We start from the raw sequence: 19,632 nt of genomic DNA, 5'->3' as shown, positions 1-19,632 counted from the left end.
ATTTTGAATACATACTATACCTCTCTCTCTTCCTCTCAATCTTTCTTCTTCTCCTCATTCCTTTGTCCTCCTCAACCCGCTCCTATTCTTCCTCCGTCAATGCCTTTTTCTTGCAAAGCCAAAGGAAAATATGTAGAAATTCATAGGACTCAAGATAACTACATAGTCTTCCCACAAAACATGCTGTCATGGAAAAAGCAGGGGATCTGGATTCAGAAGGACCTAGGTTTAAATTTCAGATGAGTCTCTAACACACTTTCAGCAAATTACATAATATTTCTTAGTTATTTTTCTTACCTGTGAAGTAGAGACAGGCATATCCATCACTCAGGAATTTTGCAAAGATCAAGTGACACAAAAGGCATAATCTGTATTACACAGTATTTGGCGTAGAGTAGGCGCTCGGCCAACTTTTATTTTCTCCTTTTGTAAATTTCCTTCTCTTTGATAACTAGGTATAGTAATAAACCATGATATGCATACCTCATTTATTAATGCTAACCACTTGGCATTTATATTTTTCTGATAGACCCAAACACACACATAAGGGAAAAAATCCATTACTGTATTACTGCATATTGTTAAGTATATTTTATGGTGGTAAAAGGGGGCTATCATGAGCTTTCAGCCAATAAGAATGTGTAAAGCAGGTGGTGTTCTCCACTTTTTATTGATGAGCATTACCAGAGCACCATAGGGTCAATATTTTCAGCCAAAATTTTGGCTACTCTACTTATCCAAGATAAGTATGGTCAGCAATGTATAGTGTTCGTTCAATACAGGGTCCTCTCTTTCTTACATTTATTTGGTATTCTACTAGTATTATTGATCCATAATGGTTGATTCATAATTTATGAATAATAATGCTAAAGAAGAAATGCCAAAAATGATACTAAGACTAATATGTTTAATGTTAAAAACACACGCAACAATATTTAGAGATTCTCAAGGTGCATTCAATAGACTGTCCTAGGAAATAGAGGACAAAAATCAGCAGGTGCATTGAGCTTGTTGAAGGTTGTTTGATGCTGTGAAGGTTAGGATGAACATCACTGAGATCTCTTAGGACAGGTCGACTATTCAATGAGTGTTAGTTGGAAGAAACTACAGCCCAAGTACGTCAAAAATCCACAGAATTAAAGATGAGGGACTTCTAATTTTCAGTACTGGAAGTACATCTAAAAAATGAGAATTGAACAACAACCCCATGTAGTTCTGATTCACTTAATGCTCTGTTCCCTGGAATGCATCCAATTTATGTGCACGGTCTTAAAACTGGAAAAATAAGCAGGGAAGGTTACAGATGAAGTTTGTCTTGGGCCATCACGACGAGTAGATCCCGACACCTGTCCACCAGAATCCTAGAAGTTTATGTAGAGGCCTTGCCTGGGTTTAGTCACACACACCATCCAGATGGTCTCAGCAACACAGTGCTCTCTCAAAACTTCGTCTGTGAAAAGGGCTCCCACTGTGGGGACCGTGGGCAGAATGTGCATCCCAAGGACGGGGGTGGGGGTGGGTGGGTGAGGAGCCTCTCATTTCCCGGGTCTAGCTCTCGGGTCAACCACTGGTCACATCCTCTCGATGACCTTCTCCAACAGCACCTCAAGATTCAGTCTTAATCCTTTCTTCTCCTCTGTGTAAACTCACTATCTTTGCACTCACATCCACTTTTATACCTCTAAATGCTCTCTAGTGATAAGTCCCATATTTGTAATTTTAGTTCAGAACTCCCTTCTGAAATGTAGGTACTTACATCCACTGCATCCCTAAAGCCACCACTCTGAAATTAACAGATATCGCAAACCTCAGTAACTCCAGGACTGAATTCTTTATTTATTCCCATCAAATGCATTGAATTTGCTGCTTTATCCTTCCAGGTGTGAAACGCAGAAACATGGAGTCATATTTTTCTCTTTTCTTTCTCTCACACGCCACATTCATTTTTTCATGAAATACTGTGGATTCTATACTCAAAATGCAAAAATATAATCCAACAATTTCTCAGCATCTCCACTGCAATCATTTCTTGCCTGCAAATAGCTGCATAAATGATCTGCCTGCTTCCAACTTTGCCCTTCCAGTGTTTCCTCTTGACACAACAGCCAGAGTGATCTTTTCAAAATTTAAGACAGAAAGTGTCACTCCTCTGCTTAAAGCATTTTAATGGGCCTCAATATCATTAAGAGTAAATGTCCAGTTCTTACAATAGATCCAAAGACCTTATGGGATCTGCTTCCTGTTTCTCTACTTAAGTCCTTACAAACTACTGCCCTCCTTGCTTAGTCCACACCAGACACACCAACCATCCTAGCATTCCTTTTCTATAGGCACAATCTCTCCTTAAGGCGTCTGCCCCACTGCTCCCCCTCACTGGAATACTCTTTCCCATATACCCACATACCTCCCTCCCTTGCCTTTTTCAAAGCTCTGTTTAAATGTCACTTTCTCAGTGAGGCTTAGTCTTACCATGCCATTTACAATTTCATCGTGTCCCACCATACACACATTCTTCAGCCTCCTTATCTTACTCTCCATTTCCTTTTTTCCACAGCACTTACATAACATAATATAAAGTTTACTTATTTAGTATGCTTTGCTCATTGTCTCTCTCTCCTTCTTGAAAGAAATATCCATGGGGACAGAAATTGTAATGTTCTATTTACTGATGTAACCCAGATAACTAGAGGAGCCTGCACACAGTAGGGACTCAATATTGTTGAATGACTAAATGACTCTTAGAATACCTGTGAGTAGATGACTATAAAAGCATCTCCTAACTTTTATGGCTCAGTGAGAAAGATAATGAGGAGAGGACTGGCTTGCCTTTGGGGGAAGCAGAGAGGCGACTGCTTACAGAGTTTGAAGAAGGAGACCTTACATAGACCATATAGCTATCAGATCTTGAAAACCTGACCTAAGGGATCCCTGCATATGTAAATGTTTCCAGAGATTACAGTTTGATAAAATTGGAGGTTCCTAAGAAATACTATTTACCTATTCAAGCAAAGTCTCTGAGTCGGGACCCAGGAATCTGTACCTTAACAATGCTCTTTAGTGATGCTTATGTACAATAACCTTTTAGAAATACTGCCTTCGGTCCTTATAAATAATACCTCACTGTCAAATATTATCTTAAAAGTTTGAGGACTGGTACAGAGGAGGCATCTGCTTGGGCATGGGATAATGAGCGAGAGGAAAACAATGCCTGGTCACAAAGGGCAATCAAACAGTAAGAGCAGCAAAGGCAAACTATTGACATTTTACAGGTTTGTCCTTCCCCACCAGGGGGCACTAGTGAGTGCAGTGGAGAGAGGAATTTGGGGAGAATCAGTACCTTAGGAAACAATCATATTACTGTAGTATATTTTATCCATTTGCACACACAGTAACGAAACATGCTAACATTCCACATTTTGCAGGAGGTGTAATTCATAATTTTCAGGAGATGACTGGGAAAACGTAATCATCTCCAATGTTTCTATACCTATCAGAAACGTAGTTACACTGGAACTCACAGTTGAGAAATCGATAAAAGATCAGATAGTTATTTTTCCTATTCCTCTGGCTACATATCACATAGACATGCTTACATGCACAGCAGTATCCCTGGGGATTTCTACTAAAAATGAGCATTATGTCATTGTCTCGAGTCACTCTTCCAAAGCCACACAAATCCCAAACATCTTCCATACTAAAGATCATAAAACTGTCCTATTTCAACTGATCACCGTTCAACAGAGAGGGCTCTAAATAAGGTTGCCATCTGACAGTTTGGCAAGTTAGGGAAGGGATTTTCCACTGAAGACAGAGAACTCACATGGGGTTAATCAGGAAGTTTTTAACAAATTTCATTCTGTATCCTTTAGTCAAAATCCATAGTTCCATATCTGAAAAGAAATAAAAATTCACATGGCCTCTGAAAATACATCACCAATGATATTCTGAACGTCTAACGTAAGGTTATGAAAGTGCTTTTAAGCTGCCATCCTGGGGAATTCAAGGTGATACTGACATTGTGACATTCTTTTTTATTTTTTCCCCAAATCTAGTGGGAAAAATAGACAAAAGGTAAAAAAAAAAAAGCAGAAGATAAAAATTGTTGTATCTAAACCAAGGGCTCCCCAAAATGTTCAACTCAAAGTGCTTAAATCACTATATATTTTGCACCCAAGTTGGAAAATAATGTTCCATATTCTGTTGTATTATTTCTGAATGTATCTTAAAAGACAGTTCTTCTGTCACAAAAGGCATGATTCTTTTAAACAGTTTTTGTCAATTTATTGTTAATCCAAAGGGGAGAAAGCAGAGGGGTCCCATGAAGCCTCTTTTCAGTAAGTGCTAATTAATCAGCAAGTCAAGAATCTCCTAGGAGAAACTGATGAGGTTAAGAAAGTTTATGAAAAAAATAAAATATACTCTTTAAGTGCGAAAGTAAGGATAGTTAACAGGGAATGTTTATCTCCTGGGTATAGATTGGGAGGAAAAGTTTAAAATTGGGGTCCTTGGCATACTGTGAGGGAATGACTCCTGCATTTAATGTTTCTGGATTTCAGTGTTCTTATTAGTACAGCAAAAGGATTTAACCCAAATCAGGGTACTCTTCTATTGACAGAGCCATAGGAAACCAGAGGAGCACTTGAGGCCAGTGATGGGAAGGACTGAGGAAAAGAGAAGCCAAGATTTTTGTTTTTCTTCTCTCTCTCAAGTTGTTCTGTTATTTTTTACTTCAAACAATATTTAAATTTTCCTTAAAATTTAGTATTAAAAAATATACAATTAAGCGTACAGAGTTTAAGCATCAGAGTAGTAAATTTCACAAAATCGACGCACCCAACTGATGTCTACTTAGATCCTGAATCTCTCATGATGTAACCCTATCCTTAACTTCCCTCCAAAATCACATTGTTCTGACTTCTGTCATCATGGTTTTTCCTATTTTTGAACTTTATAAAAGTGGACAAATATAATAATAATTGCATTATTCAGTCAATGATATGACTATGAGATCCATCCATGTTTTTCATTAGTCATAACTGAATTTTTTACTGTTATAGACTGCTTATCCCACTGCATAAATATATCAAGATATATCTTTTTTCTTTGCTAAAATATTGAGGTGCATTTGGGTTGTTTTCAATTTTCAATTTTTATGAATAATGTTGCTAGACACCTTGTTTATAAGTCTAGTGGTGCCCATGGTTACGCCTTACTGTTGAGGTTATGACTAAGAGTGGAATTACTGGTATATACTTAAGAGAGTGCTAAACAGTTTTCCAAAGTGTTTGCACAAATGTATATACCCTCCAGCAGTGTATGAGAATTCCACTTATTCTGCTTTCTTGCAAATAATGTGGTACTGTCATTTAAAATTTTTTTAGATATTCTGATGAAAGTTTATTGGTATTTTATTGTGATTTTAAGGTTAATTTCCTTAATGACTAATGCCATTGACATTGAGTTTTTTTTGTTTTGTTTTTAGTTTTTCATAAGCCTCATGGCAATTCAGTTTTCCTCTTTTATGAAGTTATTGTTCAGGTCTTTGGACAATATAATTGGATGCCCTTATTAATCATTTGTAGGAGTTCTTGTATATTCTTTGCATGAGTTTTTAATTAGATATATGTTCTGCAAATATCTTCTCTAATTGTCTCCCATTTGCCCTATTATTCCTTTTGATAAACAAAAGATTTACTTTTAATGTAGTTCTGTTTGTCGATGTTTACCTATGTGACTAATGCTTTTGTATCTCTCAAGAAATATTAACTCTCCTGGGGCCGTGAAGATAATCTCTTAGTATTCTTCTAAATTTTTAGTTATTTTTTTCACATTTAGGTGTATGATTCACTTGACATTGACTCAGTTTGACATAGGGAATCAAGTTGGGTTTTTTTAAACGTATTGCTAGCCAATTATTAAACACCATTTTTGAAAGGCTCACCTTTCCCCCCACTGGACTTCAATGGCACCTTTACCAGACTAGGTGACCATATATGTGTAGTTCTGTTTCTGCCTTCTCTATACTTCTTCACTGAACTATCTGTAGTTTCATAAAAGTCTTTATATATCAAATCTTGATATATTTTTCCTCAAGAGTGTCCTAGCTGTTCCTGGACCTTTGCATTTCTATGTAAAATTTAAAAGTGATTTTACCAACCAAAAAATGTTAGAATATAATTAGTTTTTCATTTACAGTAATGATCAGTTGGGGAAAATTGACGTCTTTATAACATTGAGTCTTTGTTATAATGACCATGGCATATTGGAACCATTCACTGAGATTTTACTTAATTATTTTAGGGTTATGTTTAGTTTATAAACATAGAGGCCTTAAAGTCTTTGTATTTATTCCTAGACATGTAATATTATACCACCATTTCACTGTAGAGATTTTAATTTTATTTTTCTAATTTGTTTTTTTTACTAGATCTAAAAACACAGTGTTTTGTGGTGGTGTTTCTTTTTTTTTTTTGTGATATATTTACCTTGTATTTGAGATCTTTTGAAATCTAACTATCAATTGTAGTTTAGATCGAGCCACATGAAATTGTTTTTGTTGTTTTTAATTTTTTTTTATATCGGGGTATGGTTGATTAACACGTGACATTGTTAGCAAAGGTGCCGCCAACGCCCGTGGGACTTCAGCTCACTGTCTGGCACACCTGGCCTAGAGGGTTCCCGTCTCCACGCTCTGGTGCCTGCGATCTTCAGCTGCCCTGGGTACAGCTTCAGCGGGCCCCAGCGCAACGCAGGCCACGGGACCCACCCTGTGAGGGACACAGGCAGGAAACACTGGCGGTGTCCACACAGTCCACCTCTGCCAGCCTGCAGAGCGCACAAGCTGTGGGTGTGTGGCTGCCTCCGCCTAAACTTAAAAGGACACCTAAGCCCCTGTGTTGCTGTCCAGCAAAGCAGCAGGAGCAGGACCACGCATCGAGCTAAAGAGGATTATTCTCAAGCCTTAAGGTCTAATAGCATTTGCCCTGCTGAGTTTTAGACTTCCTCAGGACCTAGTCCTCCTTTCTTCTTTCCTATTTCTCCCGTTTGGAAAGAGAATGTCTATCTTATACTTATGCTGCCATTACATTTTGGAAGCATGTGACATGTTTAATCTCACAAGTTCACAGCTGGAGAGGATTTTGTTTCAGGATGAATCATCCCTGGAGTCTCAGCCATATCTGCCTTTGATGATATTTAAGTGAGACTTTGGACTTAGACTTTAATGCTGGAATGAGTTAATACTTCTGGAGCTATTAGGATGGAATGAATGTATTTTGCATGCAAGGAAGACATGAATTTTCAGGGGCTGGGGCACAATACTATACACTGGATGTTTGCATCCCCTCAAAGTTCGTATCTAATCCTCAGTGTGATGTTATTTGGAGATGGGGCCTTTAGGAGATGATTAGGTCATGAGTGTGGCAGCCTCACAAATGTGGTTAGTGTCCATATAAAAGAAGCCCCGGGGAGCTCTCTGCTGCTTCCGTCCTGTGAGGACACAGGGAGAAGATGGCCACCTACATCGCCCTCAAGTATCAGTAGCAGCCCCTTAGACTGCTTCCCACTGAGATCTGGTAGTGTGTTTTGTAGTCTGAAACTGTGGTAATTTCAAGTGAATTTCCAGTGAAGCTTCTAAGTGTGCCAGTGGTTGATTCCCAGCTTCATATTGCCCGAAATCTAAAAGCACCTTTCCTGTTTGTCAGTACTTGCAATGGTTTTCTTCTCCTGCATCCTGAAGGGGTTTTTCCTGCTTGCTCAACAACTGTGGACATGCTCTAAAGTGAGTTATCCCATTCACCTTTTCTGCCATCACAGGTCTGCAATCATACCTTCTCCAATGAGGTCCAAATCCAAGCCTTGAGATTTACCTCTCCCTTGGGTACTCTCCCTCAGTCCCAGTGTAGGTGTTCTTTAGAGCACTCTTTACTCCTTTAGAGAAAATACTCTGTTATAGTTACCAATCCTTTATATTAAACATTCCCTTTTCAAATTGCTTTGTGATTTCTATCCCCTGATTGGATCCTGATTGATAGAGAAAGGAAAAAATATCAAAACACTTCCCAAGTCCTCTGTATTACTAAGTGGACTTTCTGCGAGTGGATTATATCAATCTGGAAAGTTTGTCTCTTAATATATTCTTCCCAAAGGAATTCATCAAGCAATGAAAGTTAAAGGATGAACATGTAATTGTATAGTTAATGTCCAGAGCAATTATATTGACAATTGAACTAAAAGGGGGTTAAAATCGGACTTTTCTTTTTAGATTTAGAATACAAGACAAAGTACACACCAGCTGAAATTTTAAATGGTTATAAATGATAGAAATGATTTTTCAGCCAAGGAAAAATAGCTTTGATGAGCATTGATCATATAGCAAATTGTGAATGTTGGTTAATGGTATTTAATGTAATTTTCTTGGTTGTACAATTTTATCACATATGTTTGGCAGTGCCATTAAGTACATTATCTATCATACTTTTCATGGAAAATGATTCTTTTTCTGGAAATGGTTCCCTAAAGAGATTTTATATATGTTATGTTTTATTTATTAGATGAGACGTGTTTCTCCAACAGGAACACTGCTGACTTCTTGAGGTGTAGGAAAAGAATGTTTTAAGCCACCCAAGAATATCAAAATGGTATGCATACTTTGGGGATGCAAGGTAGCATTAGTACTGGTGTTAATAAAAATAGAAAAAGAATGTACCTTTCAGAGTTTCTCAGCTTCTTTCATGGCTGAAGTTCTGGACACTAAGTCAGTTGGGAGTCTCTGGAAAAAATACTTTTTATCATATGCAACCTCTTCTACCTGCTTGGTAATTCTTCTAATTCTTTCCTGAAAAAAACAGCAGGGGTTGAACGAAAAAACCAGTCTATTGTTTGAAAAAAAAAAAGTTAAAGGAAACTATGGCATTTGATTAGCTTGGGCAGTGGCTAATTTAGTCCTTGACCTTTGGAGTTCTTGTTAGCCGAGGATATTTGCTTCACTTCTGTTGCATGAAACTTGGAGCAATTCCAAATCAATACAGTTATCACATGCCATACCAAAAATCACTGTAAACTATAGTTCAGTGGGAAATTACTAACGCTGAACAGTATACATTAGCGTTTTTCAAACTTCCTTGCACATTAAACCATCTGGGGAGTTTAAAAAACAGAAACAGGGCTTCCCTGGTGGCACAGTGGTTGAGAGTCCGCCTACTGATGCAGGGGACATGGGTTCGTGCCCCAGTCCGGGAAGATCCCACATGCTGCGGAGCAGCTGGGCCCGTGAGCCATGGCCGCTGAGCCTGCCCTCTGCAACGGGAGAGGCCACAACAGGGAGAGGCCTGCGTAGCACAAAAAAAAAAAAAAAAAAAAAACAGAAACAGCAGCAACCACTAATGTGTGCATCTAAACTACAATTTTTTTTTCACAATTTTTTTTTAATTGGTTTGTGGCAGAGTTCATTAATAGATATTTTTTAAAAACTCTCCAGGGAGTCTAATATTTAGTCAATATATGGCCCCACTTGTGTTATATTCTGAATGAATCATTGTGGATTTATTGATTATTATTGCTTCTGAATATTAGCTTGAGATTCAGAGATTAAGGTGCATTAGTAAATTATTTTAGAAAAATTTCTTTTCAACACAACTTTAAAACTTTAGTATTATATATGTGTTTAATCAAGAAACAAGAATATGTATTCAGTGGAGAACAAATAATCTTATATATCATCTCAGCTTTTTAAAGTTATCTGGCATATTCTTTTTTTCATAATGGTGTAGAGTCAAGCTTCTGGTTGGTTTATTTTAGGTCCTAAATCCATGGTAGTGGAAAAACAAAACAAAACTATTCCTGTAATGGAAATGCCAGCCCAGCCCCTGAATTGCTGTTTCCCTGTGGTTTCTGGATTTGGAATCATATAATGGTATAGAATCCATTATTGGATGATGACTAATATTGAGTTTTCTAACATACAATGAGTAGGTACCTCCTGATAGATATCTGAACATATTTACTACAGAGACAAAGAGATGAAAAGGTACTTTCTTTGGTCATAGCTGACTTTCTTTACATACTTTTCAATGAATAGCAACTTAAGTTAAATTTTCGCCCCATCTCAATACACACCTGAGCACATATTTAGATTTCAGCTGCTTTTTGAATCTTTCTTGTCATTAGCAATGCAAATGCTTCTTAGAAATCCTAGAAGAGTTGGTTGTAGGCAATGACAGCTAAAAGGTGGGGAGCCAGATGGATTGATAGTCAGATGGTCTTGACATGGTCTATTTATCAGCCAGACGGAGATCAACAAGGTTTAATTGTAAAGGTAATGTCTCCTAAGTTATTAAGAATATTGTGCTTTTTACATAGTAAACTTAAGAGTTCTGCACCCAATTCCACTGGGGATGGGGGCTATTTCCCCACACCACCAAGCAATTCTCCAGATACCAGTAGGGAGTCCTACAGTTCAACTGTTCAATTCTGACACTGTCTACCTGGAGATAGCATCAGATCTCACAGGTTAAGGGCTCAGTCCCGCAAGACTGCTCTGGGTTATCACCTGTGCTTCTGACCCATCAACTATAGATCAGAGGTTCCAGTGACCCCCCCCCTCCTTGGGTTCAGCATTTTACTTACTAGATTACCAGTTTATTATAAAATGATATAATTCAGAAACAGCCAGATGGAAGACATGCATAGGACCAGGTATGTGGAAAGGGTCACAGAGTTTCCATGCCCTCTGAGTGTACAGCTCTCCCCAGATCTCTGTGTGTTCACCCCCTCTCTTTTTGGATTTTTATAGGGGCTTTATTACATAGGCATGGTTGATTAAATCTTTAGCCACTGGTGATTGAATCAACCTCCAGCCCCTCTCCCCTCTCCAGAAATCAGGGAGTGGGAATGAGGGTTCCAACCCTCTATTCATGCTTGTTTCCCCTGGCAACCAGCCCTCATCAGTAGGTGCTTTCCAAAGGTCACTTCCTTAATATAAACCCAGTTACGGTAGAAAGGTGCTTGTTATGAATAACAAGACACCCATTTCACCTTTAAGGCTCTGAATTGATTTCAGGAACTGAGGACAAGAGACCAAGTATTATGACCAAAAAAAGCTTCCAATGCTCTTATCCCTCAGGAAATTCCAATGATTTTGGGATCTGTGAGCCAGGAACTGCGGATAAAGACCACATATGTATTTCTTATTATAAATCACAATATCACAATTATGTACCATACTGATGCTCAAAGATAATGTTATTTTACAATAACTAAACATTTAGAGAAAGGGTTACCTACCTTTGAATTATCACAAGAGCCTTACAGAAATTCTGGGTAACATACAGGGTTATCCAAAGTCAACCAAAGTATCAATACATATGGGAAGAGTGTCATCATTCATGTAATATCAAATTATGTTGACACTGTATTCACAAGCTAATTAATAAAATAATGAGCCTCATATATTTGACAGACATTCAGTCTATGGGGATCTTGCTTTGAATATTATAGAGGCAGACATTCTACTTTTTATTTAAGCACAAGCTTTAATGCATCAAATTATAGTCATACTGTATAAAAGATTTAAAACATACTACTATATACATAGATTAACAGGGATTTTTTCAACTGATTTATTACAAAACCATCACTACAGCCTCCTGAAACACAGAATATTTATCAGAACTGGTGTTTCAAATGAATTAATTTAAGGGTTGGGTAAAAAAATCTCTTTCTTTCTCTCTCTCTCTCTCTGACACACACACACACACACACACACACACACACACACACACGCATACACACACATGCAAATCAAAACCTGAACCAAAATGATACCCTTTAAAAAGAATAGTCATGAAAAACAGGAAAGGGATTAAAGGAAAAAAGATTTCTAGGTCCCGGCAGAGGATGAGAGGCAGTAAGTTTCCTGATCAGGGAGAGTAACGTAAGCATTCACTGTTGGGTGGAAAGAACTGAAATAAACCAATCTAGAAGGTGCAGTTAAGAGGAGCAAGATGGTGAGATGATGAATCGGGGGAGGAGACTGAAGATGAATTTGTGAAAAATGAAAGATGCAGAATGACAGGAACTGGGCTCAGAGATGTGGAGTGAGGTCTGCAGAGGAAGGAGAGCGCAAGGTTGAAAATACTCTTCTAATTTACTGAAAAACATGAAGTAATAGGAAATGAAGGTATTTCATCTAGAGCCCCAGGTTCTGAGGTGGAGGAAGAGAGCATCTGCTGGATAAGGGGTGTGAGGTAAGGCACCTCAGCACGAAGGTGCCAAAGACACTCTTCCTCATAGTGAAAGCTCAGGGTTGGGGTGTGGCAGCTCTTCTGCCCTTTTGATAGATACAGATTTTCTATACTGGGACAGGCCATCTCTTTGAGCCAGTCATCGTGCATCATCAGAAGCCCAGGGAGAAAAGAGGCACCTGCCTAATGGGTCAGAACAACTGAACCAACCCTAGTGGTCTGTGAGGACAGTAGAATGAAGGAAACAATTAACACATGACTCTCTCAGTGGATGACATTCACTGGGAGACTAGAGCTGGCATAGTGCTCTATATTTTATGTCCCTCACCTTGGCAACACACACAACCTATGGGGTAGGTGTTAGTGGCACCCCTTTACCTATGTGTGAGATAATAGAATATATCTATTGGTCTCTTCCCCAATACCTGGCACAGAGCTCCTAAAACCCCGGTAATTTCCTAAGTGGTAAGAGTATCTCTTATTCCAATATTTAGTCTTTGACCCCTTCCCTAGCACAGAGGTGCTAAAAGCCTTGTAATTTTCTGAGTCATAAGAGCAGTAGGAGTGTCTTTTGTTCTAATGAGGTGACTCTGGCTGGGCTCCTGGCTGCGGGCTGGTCACCAGGAAGACAAAGCCATGATTAGAAGCTGGGGACTTGCAGCCCTACCCTCCCATCCTCCAGAGAGGTGAGAAGGCTGTAAATGCAGTTAATAATTGATCATGCCTAAATGAGAAAGCCCCCATAAAATCCCAATAGTAGGGGATACAGAGCCCTTCTAGACTGGAGAACACCTCCATGGACGGGGAGGGTGACATACCCCAACTCTACGAGGATGGAGGCTCTTGGACTAGGGGTTTGCCCAGACCTTGCCCTGTGTATCTACCTCTTCATCTGGGTATTAACCTGATTCCTTTATCAGATCCTTTAAGAAACTGATAAACATAAGTGTTTTTTTGAGTTCTGCAAGCCACTCAAGCAAATAATTAAATCCAAGGGGGGAGAGGTCATAGGAACCTCTGATTTGTAGGCAAGCCAGATGGAAGTTGTGGGTAAACTGGGGACCTACTACTTACGACTGGCATCTGAAGTGGAGGCAGTCTCGTGGGGCTGAGCCCTTAACCCTTGGGATCTGATGCTACCTCCAGGTAGATAGGGTGAGAACTGAGTTAAATTGTAAAACACCCAGCTGGTGTCAGAGAATCGCTTGGCGTGGGGAAAAACTCCCACAAATCTGGTAACTAGAAGTGTCAAAAGTGGAGAGTTCTGTGTGAAAGTAAGGGAGACACACAGGAGGAGAAATGTAGTTTTTTCCAGTACAACCTATTAGGGAACAAAAGTTTTTGCATGTTATGGTAATTACCCAGTGAATTCATATCATGAAAGTGTCACATTTGGGGTCCAAATTAGGTACTTCTGATTCTGGCACTCATACAGATTTTCCAGACAGCTGTCTTCATCCAGGTTGGCTTACCTTACCGCTCGGTCAGAGGCTGCCTTTGGCTACAGTCATAAAATCCATTCCGCGAGAAGTTTTTTTCACATTCACATGTTTGCAGGCCCAGGGAAAACTAAAACAGTGAGAAGTCAAAAGAGATATTTTAAAACACAGCTAAGCTAGATTTGGAAAAGTAACTGTTCTACTTTGCCCACTAAAACTATGACAGTTTTCAAAGCCTCATGAACCCAGTACTTCATGAATATTACAGTTGGCCTTCCAGTGTAAGCCAGAAATACCTTTGAAGAAAATTAGAAATAATCTTTAAGCTCATGGCCAACAGATATGTCACTACTTATAGCCTTGCTGGATATTGTAAGAACAAAGGGGGAATTTTGCCACTCTAACAAAATGTGTTTATATGTATATTTAGAGAGAGAGAGTTTCTTTTTAAATAACAAAACACCCTGCTTTATCATTCAGTTTAATGACAATCCAATTAATATAACAAAGACTTGCCACTGAAAATATATAAAGTTAAATGTCTACAGAAAAATATATGTTTTTTAGATAAAACAATTCAGTTATACAAGTTTCAGCAATATTTCTTATGAAAGGAACAGATAGGTAGTAGGAGATAGAGTGAAAGCCTAAACTTCATGGTTTCGCTGGAGAGGTAAAGTGCTTTTTAAAAGCTGGGATGCTGCAATAAACCACATATTTTACATGAAAACAGAAAAAAAAAAGTCAAATTTCTTACAAATGCTTTACCTTTTATCATTCTGACTCTGACTGTGATAAATGACTTTTCCACAGAGTGTGAAATAACTCACCCCATGCTAAGGTAACAGAGTGATTCTCTTACACTTTAGTCCTTAAAATAGGATCCTCACGTGTGGTTCTCTGAGTCTATGAGCTGACAAGGGCCAACCCTGACAATACATGCAAGAGACAGACTCTGCTACTGGGGGAATTGTGAAGCCTGCACCTGACCGTCTTCTCCCTGGTGGTTTCTTCATTAGAGCAAGATCTTTAACAGATGGTCCTCAAGACACAATTTTCCTTTATTTGGTAAACGGAGTATTTTCAAAAAAGTATAAATTTCAATATCTAATGTAGCAAGGCATGTCCTTTCCAATTTGCCAAGCTCCATGCCGCTCTATTCTTGTTTTTAGTCTGATTCAAAAATACATTTATGTGCTTGATTCTGAAAGATCTTTGAATTTGAGCCCTTATATTTATCTAATGGAAGAAAAGATCTCAAGATTTATAGAATCATCTGTCAACAATGTAAAATCGGAAAATGTCTACTGCCAGTAAGGGTGTGAGAAACTAGCCAGTAGTATAACTGCTGGGAATACGACACATTTGTAGAACATTTGCTCGAGGGGAATTTGATGGGCAGTACATATCAAAATAAAATGTACATGTATTTGATACAATGCTTCTAATTCCACCTTAAAGAAATACTCGTATTAGAATGCAAAGGTTTATTTTTAAGGACGTTCATTGCAACTTTGTTCATAATAGAAAAATTTGAAATTGATATAAATAACCATCTCTGAAAGTGTTAGTGGAAGAATAATAAAGCTATACTATGGAAAATTATGCAGGTATTAAAGGCTTATATGTACTTTCTTGGAAAATGCTCCAAGATACACAGGTAAAAAAAATCACCAGACTAAGTGTATAACATGAGCCCATTTATTTAAAATACATATATGTGTGTATTTATATGTATTTGAATGTGCTTACATAGAACATTAACTAGAGAAATGAAATGACACATACCAAACTTTTAAGTCTTATCTATAAACTGGGGAGTAAAGTAAGTGAACATTTTCCATATTTCTATCCTAGTACTTATTTTTCTTGAAACTTTTACAATGATAATTTACTTATATATTGATATGTAATGATTTTAAAATAAAAAATAATGGTAATAATAATTTAAAAAGGTAAGAAATAGCAGTATACATAACTATTAATTCCTATTTTAACGTATCCCCTTTTCTTAGAATACTCTCCCCAAATCCCACCCCCTGACACTGCCTCCCCCAACAAGTTAATGCTTTTCATCCATCTTTCAGACTTGAACACAGTTCACTCCTTCAGGCACTTTCTGCTAACACCCCTGAAATAACAGCATCCTGTATTTTTTACTATAACCATTTTCTATATTAGACTGAAAGTTCAGTAAGGTCTGAAGTTATGTCTTTATGCTTTTCCCATTATTTGCCTGAAGAAACAAAATCCTCAAGTGACCATATCCCATTGGCAGGAAGAGCTGGCACACACAGTGGATGCACGGGTGGGCTCCATTAGCAAAGCAGGAAGGGTCCAGGCGGACGCTGACTTCACATGGTGAGAACAGGCCCTGATACATTTCAGCTGGTAGGAACCACAAAGTGTTTGTTGAATGAACAACTGAATCAGTGAATTCATGAATCAAATGACTTTTACCTCCCTTTTATGGAAATGAAGACAGCCTCATCCTGGAAAAGAATATATTAGAAAGTGGGAGCAAGTGTGAATGTGGAAAAGGAATGGAAAAGCAACAATCTTACCAACATAAGCCTGCATGGAACACCCTTGGACCTTATTTAGAATTATCAGAATTACTGACTTCAAATAATTTATAATCCATTCTTGGTTGTTTTCAGGTGGATTAAATAATCATTTATTCATGCATTCACTAATACTCATTTTAAAGTTTCTCAGATGGTATAAGCCTGTAGATAGAAAAAATATTTTAGACAGTCTGAGAGTCAATGTAGTTTATTCCTTTAAGACCACACATCTGCTTCGTAAGCAGAAAACAGAAAGACAAGAGCCTCTTGTTGCAACCTGAGACTTACAGACTTACATCTTTCATTCACATTCCAGTGATTATATTGCTTTATTCTAAAATGTGTTGTACTCAGCAAAACACTTGTTATTTTTGGAAATATCGTATGTCAGCAATACGCTGTTTAATTCAGAACTCTCTTAGCAATTTTTTAAATTGCAATTTCCTGGCCCTCAGATACCCATTCAGGGTTTTCCTATGGTTTGACCAACAGATTATACCTAATTTTTACCTGTAATTTATTTTTATATACCACTTTTCCAAATGTGGCTATTTATTACAATTACTACATCACATGCCAGCCAGAGCATATCAGGACCCGGTTAATAAGCCTTTTCACCTGATGCTATGAAGGCAGGATGCCCAGCGATCATCTGCTGCATCCCTAATAAAGCTTACCCAAGTCTCCAGCACACACACCAGCTTTCCTTATTAAACACAGCACAGTCACCCAAGTCATGACATTACAAAAACATCAGGAAACATACAGTTTTTGCAGCTGACCACAACTTGTGTGAGGTACATTTTGGTTAACAAATAAATGCTTTTTTTTCTATTATTTTATAGACAAAGCCTTACCTATGACTATCTTTCTTTTTTGAGTTGATGGTGGTAATAATCTAGAACAAGATGATTTAATATATAGCCATCTCTCAGGTAACATTATCGTATTTAGTTAAGTTCAAAATTAGGAACTAAACTTAAAGGTGATACCACAAAACCAATGTGAAAGTTCCTTCGAAACAGTATAACAGTTTTTCAAGGATGAATTATCACCTCATAGAGACTAAAAACATTAATTCTCTAACAGTGAAGGCACAACACACTGGCCAATGCTGTCAGTACATCAAAAGGAAACTTAATTAATAGTTTATAAGATTCAAAAGTTGACATGGTCTCTGTTCTTTGAGAAATAAAATAGACACTTAACAATCCTGGAGAAATAAAATGCATTAGAATGGTCTTTCAATGTTGATTTAAGTAGTGTAACATTTAAAGAGTTTCTTTCATGACTTTAAGTAATGATAGATACATGAATTTGAATCATCAAACTAAACCTAAAAAAATATTCTTTATTATCTCAAGGTCAGAGTTCAATAAACAGGGAATTGAGGGAAAATATTAGACTTGGTGAATTTACCGTTGGTCTGTTCTCTTCTGGATGTTATAATGTTTGGGGGGGTTATGAAAACAAGTGGACATTTTTCTGGACTGAAGTCATGTCATAGAGTGTACCTTATAATCAAATACAATAGTGTGAAGAGTATTATTCTCTGCACAAACCTCCTGGTGTAAGACATAATTAAAGTTAAGACAAATAGAATAAAGTATTGTGTGATATTCAGGCCTATCTGCTACCCTTGGAAATAAAACTGTGGTGTAGTCTAGAATGACTCAAGATTCACTAATCATGCATTTCCAGGATGTTTGTTTTTCTGTAAGAAAAAATGTCCCTTGAAGTGATTTTAGGGCTAAAAACAGGGATCAAGGGCACATAAAATACTGTGAAACCTCCTATCACTGAACATATAGCCAAAGCTAAGAAGTACCACTGATATAACCAACTGCATTATAGGAGTTCTAGGACAATACAGATGTTTTATAATAGTCAGCTGTGTAAAACCCAAAGAACTTCTATACAAGTATTATCTAGGACACAATTTTACAAAGATTATTCTGTTGGGTTTTTTAAATAGTTTTTTTTAAACATATTTTTAATATGTATTATTTGAGGAGAAAGGTTTTTAAGGTCAGATACATTTGGGAAAAACTGGGTTAAAGAAAGATAAATGGAGTTTTAACTGCAGGACTTACCAGAACCCTTACAGTGCTAACAGTGGTATTATCTCCTACTTAGGAATAAATTCAACAATATTCCCCAAAGTATTTAATAACAGAACCCTTTTTCCCACAGAATATTTGACAACACTGGTGCTTGAAGAAGTATATTTTGATAAACACTGATCCACACAAATAAAGAGAATCATTTTATTCTCTTTCTGCATAATAGCTGCTTCTAGATTTGAAATCAGTCCTTAAGGGCAATTGATTGTTTAATTAGGAGTTTGGCACCATGTAGGATTCTACAAGTCAATAAGTTTCTCATTTGTGTCTGCGAAATGGACACAATGAGTAATAAAGTGATTTACTGAAGGTTATGAGGGTAAAATATGTATTCCTATATTCTAAAATGAGTAAACACTTTTTCATATATTCAGTTTTTTTTCTAAAAAGGAGCATACCAAGAATAACTATGAAGAGTTAGTAAATATTATTTTAGTTTTTACTTGATTTTAGCATTTTCTACACACAGTCTTCTGTGCTACATTGAATAAAGAACAGTATATAATGTCACAGTCTATGGCTAAATACAAAAATTTTGTAGGAAAATATTTTGTAAGAAAGTATTTTGAGGGACTAAAACTATGTGATCCTAAGAGTAAGCTGCTTTAATATTTAATCTGTACAAATAAACTACTTTCCATTAAAATGTGGTTTTATAACTTTTCACTGCACTCTTGTTAAAAAACTTATTTGACAATTGATTCATGGAAAAAACTGGTCTGTGGAGAAGAGAAAAAAAATATCAGTGATAAGATCCAACAAGTGCAGAAATTTTCTGATAACTCTGCGCACATACCACCTGGGCCAGGGCAGCATCTAAATCTAATTTAATAAATGGGTCTACAATACAGGAGCCAGCTGCGCTAGAAGGCATCTGTCTTTTTCAGTTGGAAAATTATACATTTTTAGTCTAAAAGAAGAAACCGTCCATCAAAGCAGTAGGATTTCCACAGGACCTGCTGATTAGGACTTATGCAAAAATCACATCTTGCACAGTTGACTAGATGTATTTTTTCTGCTTTGCCAAATCAGCATCTCCAGCAAAGATACTTCTCAAGATTTGAATCCGTATGGAATATTAGATAAGCTGCTGCCTGAAGTTTGTTACTTATTATTAATGGGAAAAAACTCAGAAAATATGGTGTCCAAGCTTCTAATTTTAAAAATTAATAAATTGACACCAGAGAAACTAAAATTCAGATTCAGGCATAAAATTTAGGTTACCTGACTGCCAAGCTTTTGCATTTCCCCTTACTGCAGT

General features: G+C 37.3%; 1 long non-coding RNA gene across 1 annotated transcript in view; it reads right to left on the bottom strand.

The window, feature by feature from the left end:
- LOC109552527 (uncharacterized) overlaps positions 1-19,632 on the bottom strand; it is a 366,036-nt gene that overhangs the window by 32,221 nt on the left and 314,183 nt on the right. Inside the window, exons 7-10 of the long non-coding RNA XR_012334430.1 lie at positions 16,246-16,410; positions 13,715-13,811; positions 8,708-8,836; positions 21-7,929 (exon numbers count right to left, since the gene is read on the bottom strand). This is a non-coding gene — a long non-coding RNA (uncharacterized lncRNA). The remainder of the gene's footprint in view (positions 1-20; positions 7,930-8,707; positions 8,837-13,714; positions 13,812-16,245; positions 16,411-19,632) is intronic.

Source organism: Tursiops truncatus, chromosome 10 (assembly GCF_011762595.2).
Source record: "Tursiops truncatus isolate mTurTru1 chromosome 10, mTurTru1.mat.Y, whole genome shotgun sequence".
In the NCBI taxonomy this organism is placed as follows: Eukaryota; Metazoa; Chordata; class Mammalia; order Artiodactyla; family Delphinidae; genus Tursiops; species Tursiops truncatus.
The sequence above is the reverse complement of the archived record's forward strand: the minus strand, read 5'-3'. Positions and strand labels throughout refer to the sequence as shown.